This window comes from Silene latifolia, chromosome X, assembly GCF_048544455.1.
Source record: "Silene latifolia isolate original U9 population chromosome X, ASM4854445v1, whole genome shotgun sequence".
NCBI classification, from domain to species: domain Eukaryota; kingdom Viridiplantae; phylum Streptophyta; class Magnoliopsida; order Caryophyllales; family Caryophyllaceae; genus Silene; species Silene latifolia.
The window spans coordinates 258,837,765-258,859,491 of record NC_133537.1 but is presented as its reverse complement, the minus strand read 5'-3'; the positions used below and the strand labels follow the sequence as shown (position 1 = coordinate 258,859,491).

The following is a 21,727-nucleotide window of genomic DNA, read 5'->3' as shown; positions in this document are numbered from 1 at the left end:
GTTGAGTAAGATGATTATATGAGGTATTTTATGGATAATGAGTGATGTGCGATCTAAGTTGAATATCTGTTGAGCGTTTGAAATCATGGATAGTGAATGAAGTTGAGTTGCATATTAAGGAATATTATTGTTAAGCATAACTTGGAAACTTTGGTTGATAGATGATTAAGATACATTAATGGTAAAATTAATATTACCAAGTTGGGTTTTCGCGGTCATGAGAGTAAGGGTTTGGCATGTAATGGTTGAGGGTTCAATCATATTGTCGAGGTAGTTAATCCTTCGTGTTTTAGAGTGTAGCCGTTTAAAGGGAAAGTAGGTGTGTATAAATGTGAAAATGGCTATGTGAGACTTGATCCTATGAGTGGTAGTATATATATTGTTTGTAAACTTGCCTCCCAAACGTTAGGAAAAGCGTCCATAGTATACATCGTGATCTTGTGGTAGTGTCCATTTGGGCGATGATGTTGTCATTATTCCTTGAGAGTAATGAGTGAGTAGGGTCATGTCCATGAGATAGTATAAGTGTTGTGGCTACAGATGTGACTTTTATGGTTGTTGATGACGGTATGGTGATATTGTCGCCGGGTATGAGGAGAAATAGAACGGTTGCGAAAAGAACTATGAAATAGGGAGTTGGGAACCGAGTTGAGAATTAAAAACATTCTGCCCGAGGTGACGCTTGATCGAGTGCACTGTGAACTCGACCGAGTTGTCGCCTACTCGGCTGAGTGGCCTCCTACACTCGATCGAGTGGCTGGTTTGACCCCAGTTTTGTTGATATTTGATCGAATATTGAGCGTGTACCCTTATTTCGCGGTTTATCCTAGTTGACTTGTGTTTGGATGAGCATATTGATGTCACATGGGTGATATGTGTTGTAATACTCAGATAATTTGTAACCCACAAAGGACCTAGGGACACGTGAGGGAACCCACATATACTTGGAAATAAAGGATGACCCCTCCTACGAGACCATGTAAGACCTAAACTAGACCTAGTAGACTTCCAGTGGACCGAGTAGAAGCTTTAGTGGACAAGTGAGTTGGCACTCGGTCGAGTGAGGAGTATACTCGACCGAGTGAGTGCCACTCGGTCGAGTGGTACTGTGCTGTACCCGAGAAATGATATTTCGGGATTTTATCCTATCCAAACCTTATCCCCTTATTTCTTCTTCTCCTTTTCTCTTACTCTAAAATACTCTCCCCTCTCTCTAAGATGCTCTCTAAACCTTCCCCCTTGCCCTTAAAGCTTGGATTGATGATGGAACACCCGTCCTAATCGTTGATCTACCTTTGTAAGTCAAAATCTCACCTTTTCCCTCTTTGTCTTATGTTAATCTCGCATTAGGGTTTACTAAGAGAGATTAACTAGTATTTAGTTATGTAATTAAGTAATTAGTGACTAATAATAAGGGGTTTTGTGTTGTATTATAGTATAGAGTGAATTGTGATAGTTATTATATGATTTATATAGGATGAGACGGTTTTATGAGATGGATACTTGGTGATTTCGATTAGCTTATGGATTACGCTATAAGGTAGGCTACCCTACTCGATTTCAATATTGTGTATGCATATTTGGGTGTCTTTCCTTGTTAGTATATTCATAAGTCGGTTGGCATGTCATGTGATAGACGAAAGGTTGTTATTCATAACATATGGGATTGAATTCATGAAAGGGTCATATGTTTAATGTTGTTCTTCTAATTGTCATGTATGGTTGTCAATGTGTCGTGTTGGGAGTCTTTGGTGATGGTACTTTATTGTTGAGGAGACGTAAGACGGTTGGGAAACCGTCTTGCGCTCGGATCGCCCCTTGGAGCTTCACACTCCAAGGGGTATGTGCACAATAATGACTTGGGTCACGGAGGGACTCGTGTGGTTGAGGCACGACGTTTGGCAGGGGATCCAGTTGGCTTTCGGACCCGGAACGTCTGGGCGTGTCCCAGTACCTTTGTGCGATGTGTGGTGTTATGGTTGGGTCCCTGGCACCGGTTGTTGTAGGTACATCTGGGCGTGTCCCGTTACCGGTATGGTGATTCCATAATCGAGTCTCATTCATATAGTTATGTCGCATCTACACTTATCGAGTCATGTCTTGTGTTTGTGTATTGAAACTGACGTTTGTTGTGTCCGTGTAAATGTCACCTATTTCCGGGGTGGCATGTGTCGATCCATATGATATTTCCGATCATATGGGGAACAATTGTTTACAGGTTAACTTTGGTAGCATACGAGAGAAGGGACGAGCCGTGATGACATTCGAGTCAATGCATAGTTGATTAGATTAATTTATAAGAATGGATGGGAGACGGTTAAGGAGGATGTGTGCATGGCTGTGAAGGATTTCTTTCAACATGGCAAACTGTTAAAACAAATCAACAGTACTAATTTGGTGCTGATTCCTAAGGTGGATATTCCTATTTCTGTGAAAGAGTTCAGGCCTCTAGCATGCTGCAATACTATTTACAAGGTCATTTCCAAAATACTTTGTTCTAGAATGCCTGAGATCCTTCCCAAAATTATTAATCCAGTTCAATCTGCATTTATCAAAGGGAGAAGTATTATGGGCAATATTCTGATTAGCCAAGACCTTGTGAGATTATACAATAGGAAAAGTGTGTCACCTAGGTGTATGCTTAAAGTGGATTTAAGGAAAGCATATGACTCCATAGAGTGGATTTTTGTTCATCAAATGTTGAAAAGCCTTAATTTCCCTCATCATTTCATCAACCTGGTGATGCAATGTGTGACTACCACTACTTTCTCAGTTGTCCTTAATGGTCATTCTCATGGTTTTCACAAAGGCAAACGTGGGCTTAGGCAAGGGGACCCCCCTGTCTCCCTTACTCTTTACACTTTATATGGAGTATTTGAGTAGGCTTCTTGAAGAGGTTTGCATTGGTTCTCATTTCAGTTATCATTCTCTCTGTAGAGGACTCAAGTTAACTCATCTTATGTTTGCGGATGACTTATTGCTTTTCTGTAAAGGTAATATCCCCTCCGTGTGCACTTTCATGGAAGTTTTTTCATGTTTTGCTGGAACTTCAGGGTTACAAATAAGCAAGGAGAAGTCTGATATTATCCTCAATGGACTCCAACCTGACATTGAAGCTCAGATTTTGGAACACACTGGATTTAAGAAGGGAACCTTACTTTTTAAGTACCTAGGGGTCCAAATTTCTCACAAAAGACTCACTAAAATTGATTACAATGTTCTGGTGGATAGAATGATTAAAAGGATAAGGGGTTGGAACAAAAGGAGAGTTTCTTATGCTGGCAGACTGATTTTGGTGAAATCTGTGTTAGCTACTCTTCATATCTACTGGGCAGAGATTTTCATTTTGCCTACTGGTGTGCTGGATAAAATTCAGGCACTGTGTCGGAATTTTTTATGGGAAGGCAATGACACTTATTCTAAAGCTCTATTAGTAGCATGGAAGACAATTTGCAAAAGCAAAGAACATGGTGGACTGGGTTTACTGGACAATAGAGCTTGGAATATTGCAGTTGTAGGTAAACTTGTGTGGTGGATGGTCAGTAAGAAGGATCATATCTAGATTAAATGGATAGACAAAATTTATACGAATGGAAAGGACTGGACTGATTATACTCCTAGTACTTCTAGTTCCTGGGCTTGGCGGAATATTTGTGAAGTAAAGAATAGATTCAAAGAGACTTACATTGATAACAAGTGGTTAGGTAAAGATGGGGAGTACTCTATCAATGAAGGATATGACTGGTTAATGCAGGACCCAGGTGAGAAGGTACCATGGTCTACAATTGTGTGAAATAGGTTTAATGTGAATAAGCATTCGTTCATAGAATGGCTAATCAAGCAAGAGAGGCTGCTTATTAAGGATAGGCTGCAAAAAAGGGCATTGTTACTCAAACCAGTTGCTATCTGTGTGGAGAGGATACTGAGGATCATGTGCATTTATTTGTAAAGTGCAGATACATCAATCATTGCTATGATAAACTTATGGATTGGCTAGACACCAGCTTGCAGGGGGAGATGAGTGCAGATATGATGCTTAAATTAAGGAAATGTTCGGGGTTTGTAAGATTAATGTTATGTGCTCTGGTGAATACAGTTCAATACCAGGTATGGTCTGTTAGAAATGTGTGCAGACATGAGCATTATGTGATTAATCCTAGTAAGCTAGTAGCAAATGTTCAACAAGTTTGTCGATTGAAGTTGATGCAGTGCAAGCTGGAGAATCTGAAACAAGGAGATGTTGCTTGGTGCAAGCAAAGAGGACTGATGTGAGGCAGGCTATAGATGTAGTGAATGGTACTGACTGCTTTTGTTGATGTAATGGTAGGAGTATGAAATGGATAGTGTTGTATGATGGTGCGAGCCTAGTTTGGCTGAGCTTAATATTATTTACATTTCCACCAAAAAAAAGATTAGATTAGTATAGTATTCATGAGTTGTATAATTCATTTCATTATTTCATTTATGGTTATGTAATTCACTAAACCTATCATTTATAATAAATGTTTCTTGATTGTATCTCCAATTCACCGCCTCGTGAAACTGAGATGGTAACATCTCCCAATTGCCTTGCCTGGGTAAGAAGGGGGTGTTACAAAGTGGTATCAGAGCTTCAATTTTGGAACCTAAACAAATGAACGAAATTGAACCTAGCTGTGTCTAATAAAACGAACCCAACTGAGTACAATAGGAGATTGGTTTTGGATGAGTGGGCGCCCTCATATCAAAACTAGTGCATATTGCCTCGGTTGGTCACTACGTGGGTGGTTACAAGTAAGGGTGAATGATATAGACAATGTTGTGTGATTACATGAATGATATTACAGCAGGAGCCAGGGACCAGGCCAACATTGATCATGGAGCAAGCAACAGTCCCAACCACACTACCCTGATAACAGCCACGGTCAGGCCTGCTTTGGGAGGTCATAAGTATCAGTACAAGCTCGACCACCAGCTGCCACCCTGGCCAGCTGAAAAATTGACCAACTAAGCTCAGAAAAGTCCTAGGGAGCCATGCTTAATTCACACTGCATCCAAGAGAAAACCAAGCTGAAAGATAAGTTGCTGAAAGGGACATAAAGCATAAAGCAGATTGCCGTTTTTGGCTAAACAAGGGGAGAACTCCTGCTAAGGTCCTTTTTTTTTTGTCTCTCCATCTTTCAGATATCATCTAGAGCCAAAGTCAAGGCACCAGCTGCACCCACTCATCCTTATACTTTTAGCCAAAGCAACACAACAGCCAAGGAAGCAGTCTGTCACTATCAGTTGCAGTTTTGTGTTGTTTGTTGCAGTTTTCTTTAAATCATTTTGTTATCATTGTAAAATATTTCCATCACTTTGTTTATAACCTAAGAACTAATCCTGTCCCTTAGACGATATTTCTAGGTTAAAGTTGCAACATAATTCCAAGAGGGTGGCATATATAAGGACCTCTACCCTAACTGCATTCAGGCAGTTTTTGATGAATATTAAACCTAAGATTTCTCTCAAATTTAAACCACTTTAACCTGTGCTTAGTCTGTCGTTAAGAGTTGATGCGTGTTATTTATATAGTCTTTTTAAGCCTTATTTGTACGCATCTCTATGTATTTTACGTAGTATTATGCTACAAATGTCCCCCAAGTCGTATACTTTGGTTTGCTTTGACTTATTGGCAGGAATGTACTAAAGAAGCCGGAATTGAGCCTTTTACTGTCCGTTTAGCTTGCATTTAGGAGACGGAAGGAATTTGAGCAAGAATACCTCTGCCTTGGGATGCGTGAAGTCGTCTTGGAAGCTAAATCAACCTCCTATGGCTGGTTCAGTGGTAGATTCTTCAATTGAGAGCTTTTGCTGGCTTAGTTCCTCGATCGAGTCCTTTGTGAGGCTGAAGATTCCTCGATCGAACTCCTGCTATGTTCGATCGAGAAGTGGGTTTTTGGTGTTCCTCGATCGAGTAGCGTTTATGCTCGATCGAGAGGTTTCTGCTGGAAGTTAATCGATCGAGAAGTTTAAATATGCTCGATCGAACACTTTGTTATCTGACGCAAAATTTTCTTGTGTAAACTTATTTACTTAATATCTTAAGTTAACGTATTTAGGTTAATAAATATCTCTCCTCTAAATAAGAGAGACTTAATTATGTTTCGGTATCTTTCATTAATCTTTCATCAGTCATTAATTTCAGTACTCAGACTCTTGTTCAACATTGCTTTGCTATTTCTCGGATCTTCGATTTGTGTAATTTCTTTACTCTCTTTTATTCATAATTTAATTCCCTTTTGCAACATTTAATCTCTTGTCTCTTAGTCGTTGTTAGGTTGTTAAATTTAGTATTTAGTTTATGCAATTTCCTTTTATTCATCTTAATACCATGTTTATTATTGCTTTATCTATCGTTATTAGTTTTACCATCGTTATGAGTAGCTAAATTCCTTATTGCTGGGATGAGGGGAGCCATGATAGTAAAACAATGATGCTTTAATTAGATTAGGAGGTTTTAATGTGAGAATTGTCTTATAGCAATATAACAGTGATTACTTGGTTGAGGGCACGCGACTATATTAATTAACCCGGTTAAATTCAGACCTAGATCGGAAGATTGGAATGAATAGACCTGTTATGAACAATAGACTACCCTAATCAGAGAGGAAGCTATTTAGGAAGAATCTAGGGCGGATAGCGGACCAGAAGGACCTTTCTACTACCCTTCTCACATCAGACCGACTGACCTTACCATTAGTTGATTTGCTTAATATCATGGTGAACCGACATCCTAACATTTCTCTCTTTACTTGATCACACTCTTTTCATTCTTGCTATTTTTGATTGTTGTTACTTTTATTGTTTTAAATTCAGTTCATTAGATAGTTAAAACAAACCAATCAAAACCCCCCATTTTGTGACCGTAGACAGACAAAATAACAATTAGATAGTGACCGCCTCCATGTGGATACGATACCCTGCTTACCTCTACTGCATAAGTTAAGGCCGGATAGGTTTATTTTTGATAGGTTGCAACAGCCGTGTCAAATTTTGGCACCGTTGCCAGGGACGCAACTCTTTTATTTACTTGTTTTATTTTAGTTTGTTTTAGTCTCAAGGGATTTTTCATTCCTTGAGACAGTTCTTATTCGTTTCTCTTAGTTTTGTTTATGCCCAGGTCCAACAAGTCAGAGTTAGTACCAGCTGATCCTGAACCAGAGAGGACATTTCGCCGTAGACAAAACTTATTGGTGGAGATTCGTCGAGAGGAAGACTTGAGTACTTTTGACCCAGTTCTAGAAACTTTCACTTTTCAGAAGCTCAGTCTTTAGAGGAAGACAACTCTATTTCTGCAACAGTTACTAAATCTGCGAAGATGCCTAACATTGCTAGTCATTCTGAGCCGATAGTTGATTCTATTCCTAACGGTTTCAAGCTTTCAACTGATTAGGGGAATACCTTCGATATTCGCCCCTCCTATATTAATCTGGTGGAGAGGAACCTATTCAGAGGATTAGCTGGTAAGGATCCAAGGAAGCATATGGAGGTCTTCACAGATTATTGTTTTACCATTCCTGCTACTAAGGGAGTGACCCAAGAGAAGATTAAGGAAGTCTTGTTTCCTTTTTCTCTTACTGATGGAGCTCGGGAGTGGTTGACTGACTTGGATAGGACTACAGCCGAGATTATTGATTGGGATACCCTGGCTCTTGCCTTCTACAAGAGATACTACCCTCCAAAGAGAACTAATGCATTGCGAGGGCAGATTATAAGTTTTAAACAGAATCCGACTGAGAACTTGTATGAAGCATGGAGTAGGTTTAAGAAGTTGGTTAGGTCTATCCCACATCACGGGTTTGGGCAGTGGTTTTTGTGCAACCAGTTCTACAATGGGTTATATGATGACCACTGTGCTGCTCTAGATACTATAGCCAATGGAATATTTTAGAAGAATATCGATGATGATAAGGGCTGGCATATTATAGAGGAGATGGCTATCCATTGTGATGAATATGGGAATCCAAGAAGTGGTACTAGAACAGTTGTTGGAGACAGTAATGCACTTGTGGCTCAACTGGAAGCCATGAATGCAAGATTTGATAAGTTAGAATTACAGGCTGTGGAAAATCAACAGACGGTTCACTTGTTGTCTAGGCAAGAGACCGTCTCATGTGAGAGATGTGGTACTGATGGCCATACTGCAGTGGAGTGTTTAGCTGAGAAGGAGCAAGTCTATGCCTTTCAACAATTTAGGCAAGGAGGCTCCTATTTTAACAACCAAGCTGGAGTTCATCGAAATTTAAGGTGGTCTAACCAGAATGTGTTGAATCCTACATCTCCACCGCAGCAACAACAAATTAAACCTATTTTCCGCTCATCAAAATCAACAACAAGGCTTTCAAAAGCCTCCTTCTTTCCTACCGCCGCATCAGCAAGGTGCCTCTTCTAGTGGTAATAATGACATAGCTGAGTTGAAGTCATTGGTGCAAACACTTGCACTTCAAATGCAAAAAAATGACCAAGCAAAGGATGCTTCTATTAAACTTCTTGAGTTCCAGTTAGCTCAATTGGCTACAAAGCAAGCTTCAAGACAACCGTGCCAATTACCGTCACAACCTGACAAGAAACCACATGAGACGGTAAATTTGATCAGTTTAAGGAGTGGTCTTTCTTATGAGGGACCCAAAATGCCAAAGGAGAATGCTGAATTTTCAGACTCGGAGGTTGAAGCTATTGTTCATAAGAAGCCGTTTTCTGACGAAAAAGTGACTAATACACGTAGTATACTCGATCGACCAGTTTCTGATGGTCGATCGAGCAAATTTACTGAAGAAGTGCTCGATCGAGGGGATAAAAGTGATCGATCGAGCAGTGAGGAAAATAGGCCTCTCGATCGAGCAAACCAAACTGCTCGATCAAACAAATTGTCTGAGAAAACCTCTCAATCGAATGGTGAAGTTGCTCGATCGAGCAATATTGATGATAAGAATGTTAATTTTTCGTCTAAATCTAATTTGGACGATAAATCTACAAATAAGGATAATTCCTATAAGCCCCAAGTTCCATTTCTATGGAAGCTAGGGAGGGCAAAGACGGAACAATAATTTGGCAGATTTGTCGATCTTTTACGAAGTCTTAAAGTTAACGTGCCGTTTGCCGAATTACTCACACAGGTACCCTCTTACTCAAAATTTGTGAAAGAAATTCTTTTACGTAAGAGGAATGTAGATGAAATTGATCTGGTGGCTTTGACTGAGGAGTGCTCCGCACTTCTTCAGAATAAGACTCCCCCGAAATTGGCTGACCTGGTAGTTTTTCAATTCCCTGTCATATTGGGACTTATTTGATTGATAATGCGCTTTGTGACCTAGGAGCTAGTGTAAGCTTCTTACCTCTGTCTCTTGCAAAGAGACTTGGTTTGACAAAATTTCAATGCACAAACATGACCGTACAGATGACCGATCGCTCATTATCATGGCTGGCCGTTAGGAGTCTTAGAGGACATCCCTGTTAGGATCGAGAAATTCTTTATTCCTGCTGATTTCGTAGTCTTAGACATACCCGAGGACTCATACACTCCCATTATTTTGGGAAGACCATTTTTTCATACTGCTCATGCAATAATTGATGTCGGGGCTAAGACATTGACCTTTCAGGTGGGTGGGGAGGATTTGACATTCACCTAGTCCATTGTTCGCAGGGCGCCCATGCAAGTTATACTCTGCAACGCTATTCCCTCTATAGACCTCGACAAGGATCTCACTAGTACTGTTATTGAGTCATATATTGTTGTTATGACACCTCCGCCCCAGTCTGGGAGCAAATTGCAGAACCATTCTGCTGATTTTACTTTCGCATGACTTGGCAGAATAGACAATGGAGAACCCGTTGCCGGACTTGGTGCATTGCAATTGGAACCTAGCACTGATGGCTTTGAAGATCAAGGGGGACATGGAAAGAAGAAGCCTCACAAAGAAAAGAGGAAGGATGCAGATTACGAGATGTGTTATTCCCCTTTAGATGGCTCAGTTGTGTGGAAATCAAAGACGGAAGTCACTAATGCTGAAGGGACCTCGACGAGCCAGAAGCCCAGTTCTGGGCTATTAAATTGCTTCGGAAGATGAAACGAGACACTATCCCGTTTGTAACATTTTGTAATTTGAAATTTCTCTAGACATATATTTCGTTATATGCTTTAGACTCTAGTATTAGCTTAGATAGATTAATTAGCTTAAGATAAATATAGACTGCGTATTTTTATTTTGGTATTTTGCGGAAAGTATTATTGCGTTATTATAGGTTTTGGGAAGACTTTGAATCATTGGAAAGCGTGCCAAGAAAGAAGCCCTCGATCGACCACTTTATGTGCTCGATCGAGCAAATTCCCAAGTGAAAGTCCTCGATCAAGTTGTTCAAACCACTCGATCGAGCAAGCATAATTAAGGGGTTCTCGATCGAGTAGTCAATGTACTCGATCGATCAAATTGAAGAGGATGGTTGTCGATTGAGCACATTTAAATTACTCGATCGAGCAATTCGGGTGTATATCATACGAGGGAGTACTTCTTTTCCTCATTCTATTTTCATTCTATTACTTTGTTCTTCCCCAATTATTTCGACACCCTTAATACCCTAACCTAAATCCCCAATTTCTTCCCCAATTTTACCAATCAAATTACCCAAATATTTTTCTAAGCATCAATTAAACCATTTACCCTTAATTGCATCACAAAATTTCGATTAGTTTGGGGAATTTTCGAAATTAGGGTTTCGAAAAAATCGATTTAATTCGATCACTTGCAGTTTTCTTTGGTTTTAATTTATTATATTGTTGGGTAATCATCTATGTAAGTTCCTTTCCCTTTCTTTATTGTTTAATTGCAATTTTCCCTTAGTTTTGTACAAATTAGGGTTTTAAAAATTGATTTGGGGAAATTCGAAATTATTGATTTAATGTGAATTGGAACTTGCTTTTTACTGTAGCTATGGATAACAGTAAGGAAAGCGGACTCGAAAAGCCAATGTCGACGGCTTTTGCGTCGACTTTGTCGCCTTCTTTGGCAGTGGTCCTTGTTGCCATTATTGTCGCTGTCACTGCTACCGCTGTTACTACGACAGTGTCGACCCCTACTGTGTCGACACCCGTCACTGCTGCCGTCAATGCTGCTGTTACGGTTACTGCCGCAGCTGCTGGTTCACGGTCTGGGACGGGCACGAGTTCCCGTGCTGCTGCGACACGAACCCTTGCTAGAAACGTTGCTGAAACTTCTACAGAATCTCTACCTGATTTTTCGGAGGTACGAGTTTTTTCCCCGTCTCACCGTACTCGTTTCTTAAATTTAATGTAATGTCATATGACTTTGACCCGTTTTATGTGTCGACCTACCCTAGAGACTGTAGGAATTTTCGCCCCCGTTGTTGACCTACTCAGTGGGACGGGAATGTCGGGATTGGCCAATATGAAGGAGCTCACCTATAAGGGACTGAACTTAGAGTTTTTTAGCTCTTTTGAATTCCACCCTGCGGCCTACGTGACTGACCATGGGAGCACTTGCATCACTTTCTGACTGTTTAACACCACCTTTTCCTAGACTTTAGCTGAGTTCGGGGAACATTTAGGTCTAGTTAGTGATGGCTGCCTTGAGCCTCCTAGGAAGCTTACGCGTCAGCTTTGGGCTAACCTTTCACACATTGCCTATGGTCAGCGTCTTGGCGCCCACGTCCACTTACCCACTATCCGGGCGTCATGAGCCTAACAATGTTAATAATACTGAGTTTTCTATTTTAGCTGGGTACCTGAACATTGACAGTGGTACCCCTTTTGTTTTCAACATTGCATATTTGACAGCTCGGCATTTTAACACTCTCGGGTTAAAAGTAGCGGGTACAATAGCGTCTGGTGGACTAGTGACTCGCATTGCCCGCCGCCTTTTCTCTGACTTTCCCCTTGGTCTTAAATATTTGGATAAGGATAATGTTATTGACATTTTTGTTATGTTTTTAATGAACTGGCTTGCTTCTGACCATAGGACGTAGAAGATATGCACTTCCCCTTCCGTGACTTTACCTTCACCCTCTCAACCCCATCTTTTAACTTTCACTGCTGTGACGGGTAGACTACCACCACCTCCACCTTCTTACCTCCTTGACTTCTCTCCTACCGCTTCTAGGAAGCGGAAGAGGACTTCCCATGCTATTTGGGAAGTTGGAGAGGGGTCTAGACCTACACAGGCTGGGCTTACACCAGCGTCCGCGTCCATGCCCACGCCCACGCCTACACCTACACCCTCTATCTCTCAGCCGACTTTACCAGCTAATTTTATTCCACCTCCTATTTTTGAGGCGCATGAGGTCATGGACCAAGGGCATCGTGATGCTCTTCTTTTGGATATGTGCAGGAGGGTTGCTCGGATGAAGTGAGATCAGGCTCTTGCCTTATTCCTTCTTTACGAGTATCATATGCGCCGAGGCCGTCCGGTGCCAAATGGGTGGCCACATCTTTCTTTTTACCGGTACCCGGAGGAGGGGTACCCTCAGCCTGAGAGCGAGGAGGACACGGCGGAGAGCGAGGAGAGGATTATAGCTGACCTTGCTGCTGAAGGTCGTTCTAGGAGGAGGGGAGAGGAGGAGGAGGACCCCACCTTTCAGGTGGTTGACGAGGAGGGTGCAGACGTGTAGTTGCTGGCTACTCACTTCCCCAGTTTGCTGGTTAGTTTGGGGAAGTTATATGTTGTGAGTATTTTTGTTTTTCATTCTTTTCATCTCCTTTAATTTTATTTCATTTATTTTGCATTTGTGTTGTATTTTTCCTTTCCCTATTATTCTGCTGGTGTATGCTGAAGGACAACGAGGGCATTGTCCGTTTTGGTTTGGGGAGGGTAATGCACACTTTGAGTCTGCATTTGCATTTGTTTTGCATTCACATTTATTGCATTTTAGTTTGTATTGTTTTTATTTAAAAAAACAAATTGAAAAATTTTATGGAAAATTTTACCGTTACCCTCGAATTTTGCCATTTTGCACGTGATATCCAACTTTTTAAGTTTGTGCACATGATATCCTTGAGATTTCATTTTAAAGCACAACATGCCTTTTTTTTATCGTTCTTAAAATTTTCAAATGAGCATAAATCATAGATTGATTACCTTTTCGAGATCTATAAATTGATAAAACATGGATTTAATTACATGTACTATTCTTATTCATCATCCAACTTGTTGAACTTTTGACTCAACCATGACACACTACACCTTAAAGTTTCACTTAAGCGGTTACATGTTATTATCATCAACAAAATTCTGTTAAAGTTGATTAAGATAAAATTTAGCTTGTCAAACTTTAAAAGAAATCCGGGCAAGTGAAATGCTCTTCGCCATTTTAAAGTCTTCAAGTCGGACAAATTTTCAAGGGTAAGGTTACTTCAAGGATCATGGTTTGAAGTTTTGAGAAATTACAAGTAACTAGCAACACAAGTAGTGAGTATAAAATCAAAATTTGACATGGTCAGCGTCGGATTTTCAAGAATTTGAGACAAAATTTCCTTTAATCTCTTATATAGAATAGTAACAACTATAAAATTCTCAATCCTACAACATAGTTAAATCACCTTTAAGACATAAAATGCATTGTTCATGGGAGTTTTAGGAGAAGTTGGAAAATATCACCCAAGTTTTAAGACGAAATTGGTTTCATTTTGGGACCACATACCACATAATCAACCAAGATAGTAGTCTCATAAGGCAATTAAACTAAGTTTTACTCATGACGAATCAAAATTTGGGTATGACTTGTCTAAAGTTCGAAAATTTAAGACGAAGTTTTAGGATGAAATTTTCACATATTAAACAAGATCCATTCATCATAACAAAAGTTAAGCTTTTGTTTTCCAATTAGACACAACAACAATGACCACAATCCCATTATTGACTCAAGAACACCATTTTCGAGTTCGTCAATGGTGGACAAAATTTCATCACAAAAATTTGATTTTTACCAACAACAATGGTGTAAAAAGCCTACTAGTATCATGAATTGAGCAAATTGAACAACTAATTAACAAAACTCAAAGGATTTAAGCGTAGATCTAAAGAAAACTCAAATTGGGGAAAATATGGAAGAGGATGAATAAGCTTACCTTGACAAGTTAATGGAACTTGGTGAGAAAAAGTGGAGTAATAGGATGAATTCTAAGCAAAATAGGACAATAATGGATGATTTGGGAATTTTTTGAGGAAAGAGATGAACTCGATCGAGTGTTTGCTTACTCGGCCGAGTTGGTGCTCGCACTCGGTCAAGTGGTTTCGAATTCCAATGGTCCAAATTTTCAATAAAATCTTATCGATGGATTTCCTTCAAGACAACACAAGGTTCGGGAGTCCACCGTCTATCGTGACTCGTCCTGAGCTATTTCATACGACATCAAGATCGCCGTCTCTTGTCCCATACATCCACACTAGCACGCACTTACTCTACCAGAATGATCGCAATCTATATACTAACGATAACACTGTCAACCATTAGATACATACATGGTATGAATCAAGGGAATGGAATTATCATCTTCCAAGAGGTGTCACGACATGTAAATCTATTCATCTAATTTTTCGTATCTTACCATACACATGTGAAACTCATAGCATGAAAGAGTCTAACAACAACCATAACTGCAGTGTCAAACCCCAGGTCTGACACAAAGACTCAAACTTTAGTGGAACTGATTTTTTGAAGTTTCTCAGGAATGCAATGGACTTTCAGAAATGGACTAAAAATACTAAATGAGATGCTAAATTCATGAAACTTGATGACAAATCATTTAACTGAGTAATCTAGCTCTGATCAAATTTCCAGGATTTTAGAGACATTCTAAGTATTTTAAATGGATTAAATAAGACTGATTGACAGAAGAGATCAGACAGCTTGACACAGGACGACCCTTATGGTGTTAGAAACACTGGAGGATCGCGAAATTCTCCTTCTTGCCCAGACAAGAAGAAGGGTCGTCCCCTCTCTACCATGCACAAGTTGTGCCGCACCATCTTTGCCATGGTCAATTGTGAGCCACCTTTCTAGTAAGAGTTGAAGCACATTGTATTTCTTGGTGAACTTCTTGTCGACATTCATGGTTGACTCAAGGTAGATGAAATCGAGTTCGGTGAAATGGTTAGTCCCCTTCCTAGCAATTAGAGTATTTCCCACAACCTTATGCCATACCCTTATACCCGGATGGTGGACATAAAGGGCACGACACTCATGGAATGATTCGAATTTTCTTCCGGTGATAGCTTTCTATAAAGGAAAAGGGTCATATTTTGAAGGTTTCTTGTCATAAGTCGAGTCGTTATCAAGACCGAACACCTTGCCAAACTCATCAAAGGACATATTTCTATCCACATTTTCAAGGCGGAATTCAATATTCTTTCGAGTCTCTACCGTAGTGATTTTCAACGAACTTATGAATTCCATGGTGAGGGAGGGGTAAGTCAATTCTTGCATATCAAATAATGTACGCAACCCCATAGACTCAAAGAAGTTCTTGGTCCTTTCAAGAACACCCAATTTGGTTAAAGCATCTTGGCATATAAACTTGGTGGGCAAAATTGTTTTCTTAGCAAGAGATATAAAAGCCTTCCTATGAGAATCGGATGCAAAAGTTACCTCCGGATATTCATGTAATTGCTCAATAACCGAGATAGGAGTAGTAGCTTCCACCATAGGAGTAGGAGTTTCTTGAATCTCCACTCTTGCTTGTTGTACCACCAAAGCTTTGGAAGCTTGAAGAGTTTGTTGCCTCTTTGAAAGATTTGATTTTGGGGGTGCCTTGTTTCCATATTTTGTCCTTGCCATTGTTCTTCTCCTTATTAATAATGTATCAACAACCAATGATTTGCTTGAATTCTTCTAGTATCCTCAAGCTTCAATGAATCCCAAATCGATTTAGGATTTTCTAAATTTGCCTTGTAACCCTATAAAATCGATTCAACTTTGAGGATTTTGATGTTTGAATGGCTTTTTGTTGATAAAGGAGTAATTTGATTGTGTTTTGAGGAAGTTTGGGTTTGATTTAGGTGAATTTGGTTGAGGAAATTGAGCTTTATGGAGGGAGGGATTAAGGGTTTTGAATGTGTGTTTGTGTTTTGAATGAATGAAATGAAATGGGGAAGGGGGTTTAAAATCCCGTGTTTTTGTATCTCAGCAATAGAAGACGAGCGGATTAGGCATAAGACGCTCGGATTGTAGTTCAGTCAGCATTGGAATATGAAACCCGTGATGAGACGAGCGTCTTCTGGAGGACACGAGCAGATTATGGCTTGAGACGAGCGGATTGTTCTGGGGATGCTCGTATTCATAGTCAGAGTGAAATCTCAATTTTTGAAGTAGCCAGGACGCGCATATTTTCATTGGGACGAGCGTCTTTGGGTTGAGACGAGCGTCTTATCCTTGGGCCGCTCGGATCCATAGTCAGTACCAAATTTTCCTTTTCAGCTCTGTCAAGACGAGCGTTTTAGTGTCAGGACGCTCGGATCAATTCCAAGACGAGCGGATTCTCATGGGGACGCTCAGATTACTCCTGTACATCACGGGTTCAATTCCACCCGTGGGGATCTTCATATCCTAAGTCATTTGTTCTTCATTCCTTTGGTCTTCATTGTGGGTGCACTACGAAGGCTCGGATAGCCTAGGCAATTGCTAACCCCACACTAGCTAGTCCAAACACTACCCATCAAGAAACATTAAAGTACCTCCCTCACTTCCTCTCATAATGATAATCTTGATCAAAACATAAGAATGTAAATCCAAAATTGACAAAGAATGCAATACAAGATGTAAAATGCAAGTTAAGGGGTTAGAATATTTACAAATGGGGGTTTAGGGAGGACTCCACCAAACTCTCATTCATGGATGAGATGTCAAGGGGGCAAAACACCTTGTAGAAGTAGTCGAAGGCTTGTTTATTGTCATTATAAAGATCTTCAATAGACCTTTGCACATTGTTATCTTCATCGCGGTAACTTGAGTTAAAATGATCACCAAAGCCTTGGTCTTGGGTCATAGCATTACCAATATAAGGATTGACTAACCCTTCAAATTCATCATCCCATAGACCACAAACTTCATCTACTTGCTCCCAATAGTGTTGTCATGAGTTAATGAGAACAACTCTTCTTCCTTGTTGTCATGACCAATGAAGCCTTCTTCATTACTTGTCATGAGTGGTGGTGAGCTATTCAAGCTCTCTTTGCTTTGAAAATTTCATTGCTCCTTGGACGGAGCATCTTGAAGATTATCCACTTTCTTCTTCCATATGGGTGGTGATTCTTCACCCATAGCTTGATTATTGCATTGAGATGCCAACTTTTTCCTATCACTTTCTCGGCTATAATGATCGATCATGAAACATGGCTCACGTAAGCGGGGAGCTCTCATTGTCTTGTCAAGATTAACAGTGATTGTTTCATCTACCACTTCAAGTGTGAGCTCTCCATGTTTTACATCAATCACCGCTCCCTCGGTATGTAAGAAGGGTCTTCCTAAAATGATAGGAATGTTGGAGTCTTCCTCCATGTCAACAATAACAAATTCCACCGGGATGAAGAACTTGCCAATTCTTACGGGTACATCCTCCCATACCCCAAAAGGTGTCTTCGTTGATCGATCCGCCATTTGAAGCATGTTATTGGTGCATTTGAGTTCTCCTATTCCTAGCCTTTTGCACACCGAGTATGGCATGAGACTCACACTTGCCCCAAGGTCACATAATGCTTTGTTGATTGTAGTGTCGCTAATGGTGCATGGAATAGAGTAAATTCCTGGATCTTTGAGCTTTGGAGGTGAACTTCCTTGTAGAATAGCACTACTCACTTTAGTGAATGTAATAGTCTCTAGCTTCCGAATGGATTTCTTCTTTGTAAGAATATCTTTCATGTATTTCGCATAGGCCGGAATATGATTGATTAATTCCGTGAATGGAATTGAGACTTCTAAGTTCTTCACAATCTCCATGAACTTTCCAAGTTGTTCATCAAACTTAGGCTTAGCTTGACGACTTGGAAATGGAAGTCTAATCACAATAGGCTCTTTCTCCTTAGCCTTCTCTTTATTTCTCTTCTTTGAAACTTCTTGGATGGTGGGTTCTTCTTCTTTAGACTTCTCCACAACTCTTTCCTTGTCACTAACATCCACAATGTCTTCCTCACTTTGCTTTTTTGGCCCTTCATACCTTGTACCACTTCTCAAATGGATGGCACTCACCGACTCATGTCTTGGGGGATTACTTTGAGGTGGTAATTGCCCCTTTTGTCTTTGAGAGCTAGAAAATGCTAATTGAGACATTTGGGTTTCCAACATCTTTGTGTGAGCTAGTATGTTGTTGATGGTGATATCTTTTGCTTGGCTATCTTTATGCATTTGAGTGAAAAATTCTTGTTGATTCTTTTGCATTTGGAGGACCCTTTTTTGAACATCAAAGCTTTGGTCATTGGATTGATTGTAAGAGGGTTGATTTTGATAACCTTGGCTTTGGTTGTAAAAGGGTCTTTGAGCTTGATTACTCATTGGAGGTGGGGTGTATGTTGGTTGAGGGTTTTGAACATTTTGGCTTTTGTATGAAAGGTTGTGATAGAATTTGGTATTCTCATTGTAATAGTTGGAATAAGGGGTGCCACTCTTGTATGCTTGGAAAGCATTCACTTGTTTACTTGTCCCCCTACATTCACTTTGGTCATGTCCCAAAGTTCCACAACTCTCACATACTCCACATGGAATTGAGGATGATGCCACCATAGCATTAACATGTTGTTTGGGTGATTTGGAGTCATCTTCATGTTTAGCCATGGCCTTTTCAAACTTCAAATTGATGGTGTCAATATGAGCACTTAGTTGAGCACCCAATTGTGTAATGGAATCTACCTCATGCTTTCCTCCTCTAGTAGCCTTCCGAGGCCTACTATATTGCGAGTTATGAACTGCCATTTCTTCGATTTTGTTCCATGTTTGATTGTCATCAACTTCGGTAAACATACCATTGGATCCCATATTGAGAATATTTCGGAGTCTTCATATTGACCATTCCAAAATGGTTGCACAAGGAACCACTTGCTAAGTCCATGATGTGGACAAGAACAACAAGTGTCCTTGAATCTCTCCCATGCCTCATACAATGATTCCTCATCCCTTTGTTTGATCCCGGTGATTTGGGCTCTCAACATGTTATTCTTTTCCGGAGGATAGAATTTCTTGTAGAAAGCAAGTGCCAATTTCTTTCAAGAATCAATACCAAGAGTAGCCTTTTCTAGGCTTTTAAACCATTGTTTCGCGGTACCAATCAAAGAAAAAAGAAATAAGACCCATCGGATTTGGTCTTGAGTAACTCCGGTTTGAGAAATCGCATCACAATAGTCACAAAAAGTCTCCATATGAGAATGAGGGTCTTCACTAGGCATCCCCCCAAATTGACTTCTCTCAACTAGTTGTATAAATGCGGATTTGGCAATGAAATTACCGGTTAAATGTTGTGGTGTAGGAGTACCATTTGGTAGGTTCTCCTCAGTTGGTACGGAATATGATGAGAATTTAGGCATTGTGGGTTGATTTTGTTGTGGGTTTTGTATTGGGTTGTCCTATCCTTCTCTTGCAAAAGGGTTGGTAAACTCAATGTTATTTGGTTGAATGTCCACAATTTCTCCAATACCTCTCAAAGTACCTCTAACAAGTCTTCTATTGTTGGTCAAAGTTCTTTAAATTTCAAGATCAATGGGTAACAAGTTACCTTGTGATCTCCTAGAGATGCAAAATATCAAACAACTTGAAAACAATTAGAATAACCTTGAGGAGATTGACTTCCCCAAGGTAAAGAAAGACACAACTTAAAACAATAAACGAAAATCAAATCAAGTTAACACCGTCCCCTACAACGGCGCCATTTTTTGGTATCGGTTAAGACTCGTCGTCAAAAGCTACCTAACCAAAACAATATTTATAACTTCACAGACTACTCTTAGTAAAGAGGCAAGTAAAGGTCGGATCCCAAGGGACGGGTATTGATGTAGTATTTTCAATTGCAAATGGTTGTGTCTAAGGGTGTCAAAATTTGGGTTGAGATAGGAGATCAACTAAAGTAATCAACAAAAAAAAATAAGGTAATAAAAACAAGCAAGGTAATTAAAATGAGATGTAAACAATTGATTAAGAGCACTAGGGTGTCATGGGTTCATAGGGGATTCATGGGAGTTGATCATTCAAACATATTCTCTACTAGATGCAAGCACTTATTGTTGTGATGGGATCGAGTTGGTGTATAAGCTTACAAGTCTCATTGAAAAGATAGGTGATGGGTAAAAAATGCAAGGATTCATAGGCTCGCATTTGATCAAACATAACATGTGCATAAGTTGAAGTCACAATAAGCAAGCAAATTAATTATGAAAACATATTAGATTAAGCATGAATCAATCCCCATGTTGGTTTCCCCTAATTCCCCATTAACCCTAGTTAAGGAAACTACTCACTCATTATCAAGTTTAACATGCTAACAAGGTTGTCAATCATACTAGCAAAGCAAAACATGATGAATAAATGAAAGTGATTAACAATAATTAAACAAGGTTAAGAGAGAATTATACCTATGGAGATGATTCCAAATAATAAAGCAAAGAATAATAGAAGTACTTGATAATTGATGGAAGGTTGTCAATCCTCCAAATAAACCCAAATAATCTTCTAATTACCCAAAATAAATGAAGAACAATAGAGAAATTAAGGAAAGATTAATATTGAGATTTGTATTAAGACTTGATTAAGAGTTGAATACAAGATTAAGAACTTAATTAGGAGAGCATAAAAATTAATTAGAAGTTGATTACTAATTGATGCTAATCTAGGTAGTACGATGGGGTATTTATACTAAAGATTAAGTACAAAGATAAGGGTTACTAAGGCCTTAAATGACTATTTAGTCCTTAAGAAAAGTTGAGGAAATGCTCCTCTCGAAGGAAAAGAGCATATCCGTCTTGCTAGTCTTGCCACGATCTGTGCGTCTTGAAATGTGGCACAGGCTCTCTGTTCTATGATCCGAGCGGATTGTCTGGAAGATGCTCGGATCCTATAGCTGCAAGACGAGCGTCTTGGCTGGGAGACGCTCGGATGGTGGTGATGGGAGACGCTCGGATCATGTGTGATCCGCTCGAATTCCTCGGCAGACTGCTTCTCTTCTTTTTCCTCCTTCACAATCCGCAAGGATCATTTTGGGGATGAAAGGATCCTTTCATCATTACCCATTTCACTTTATTATCTACATAGGCCTTCTAGTGATGTCTTCTCTTTGATGCTTAGTCATTAGATGCGATCAATTAAGCTCCATTTCGCCATGTAAATACAAGGTTAGCACTCCTTTCCTACCAAAGGGGACAAAACCTCAATGAATATGCAAAATGGGAAACTAAAGATAGTAAATGACCCAATTATGCACTATAAAGCATAGGAACGAGGTTAATTCGGGGACTAAATGTGCTCAAATATGGGTCACATCAGGGCTGCTGGGTATATGTTTGTCAGGACCAATTCTGTGGGTCCTGACCTGGCGTACTTGAACTACGATGCCTGTGTTGGTGGTGAGTACCTTGAATTTTCCCTTTATCCTGCATATTTATTTTTTAGTTTTAAAGAGAGTAAATAAACTTAACTGACTTATACCTCTTTTGTTTGCAGTTGATGATTGGTCCAGTGAGATCGAGTATCCTACTGCAAGCATTTCTACTTTCCTTGCAAT

The 21,727-nt window shown here is 39.8% G+C and overlaps 1 non-coding gene across 1 annotated transcript; it reads left to right on the top strand.

The window, feature by feature from the left end:
• Positions 1-19,062: 19,062 nt before the first annotated feature.
• On the top strand, positions 19,063-19,169 carry LOC141625463 (small nucleolar RNA R71). Its single transcript, XR_012535243.1, has one exon. It is a non-coding gene; the product is annotated as a small nucleolar RNA R71 (small nucleolar RNA).
• Positions 19,170-21,727: the final 2,558 nt, after the last annotated feature.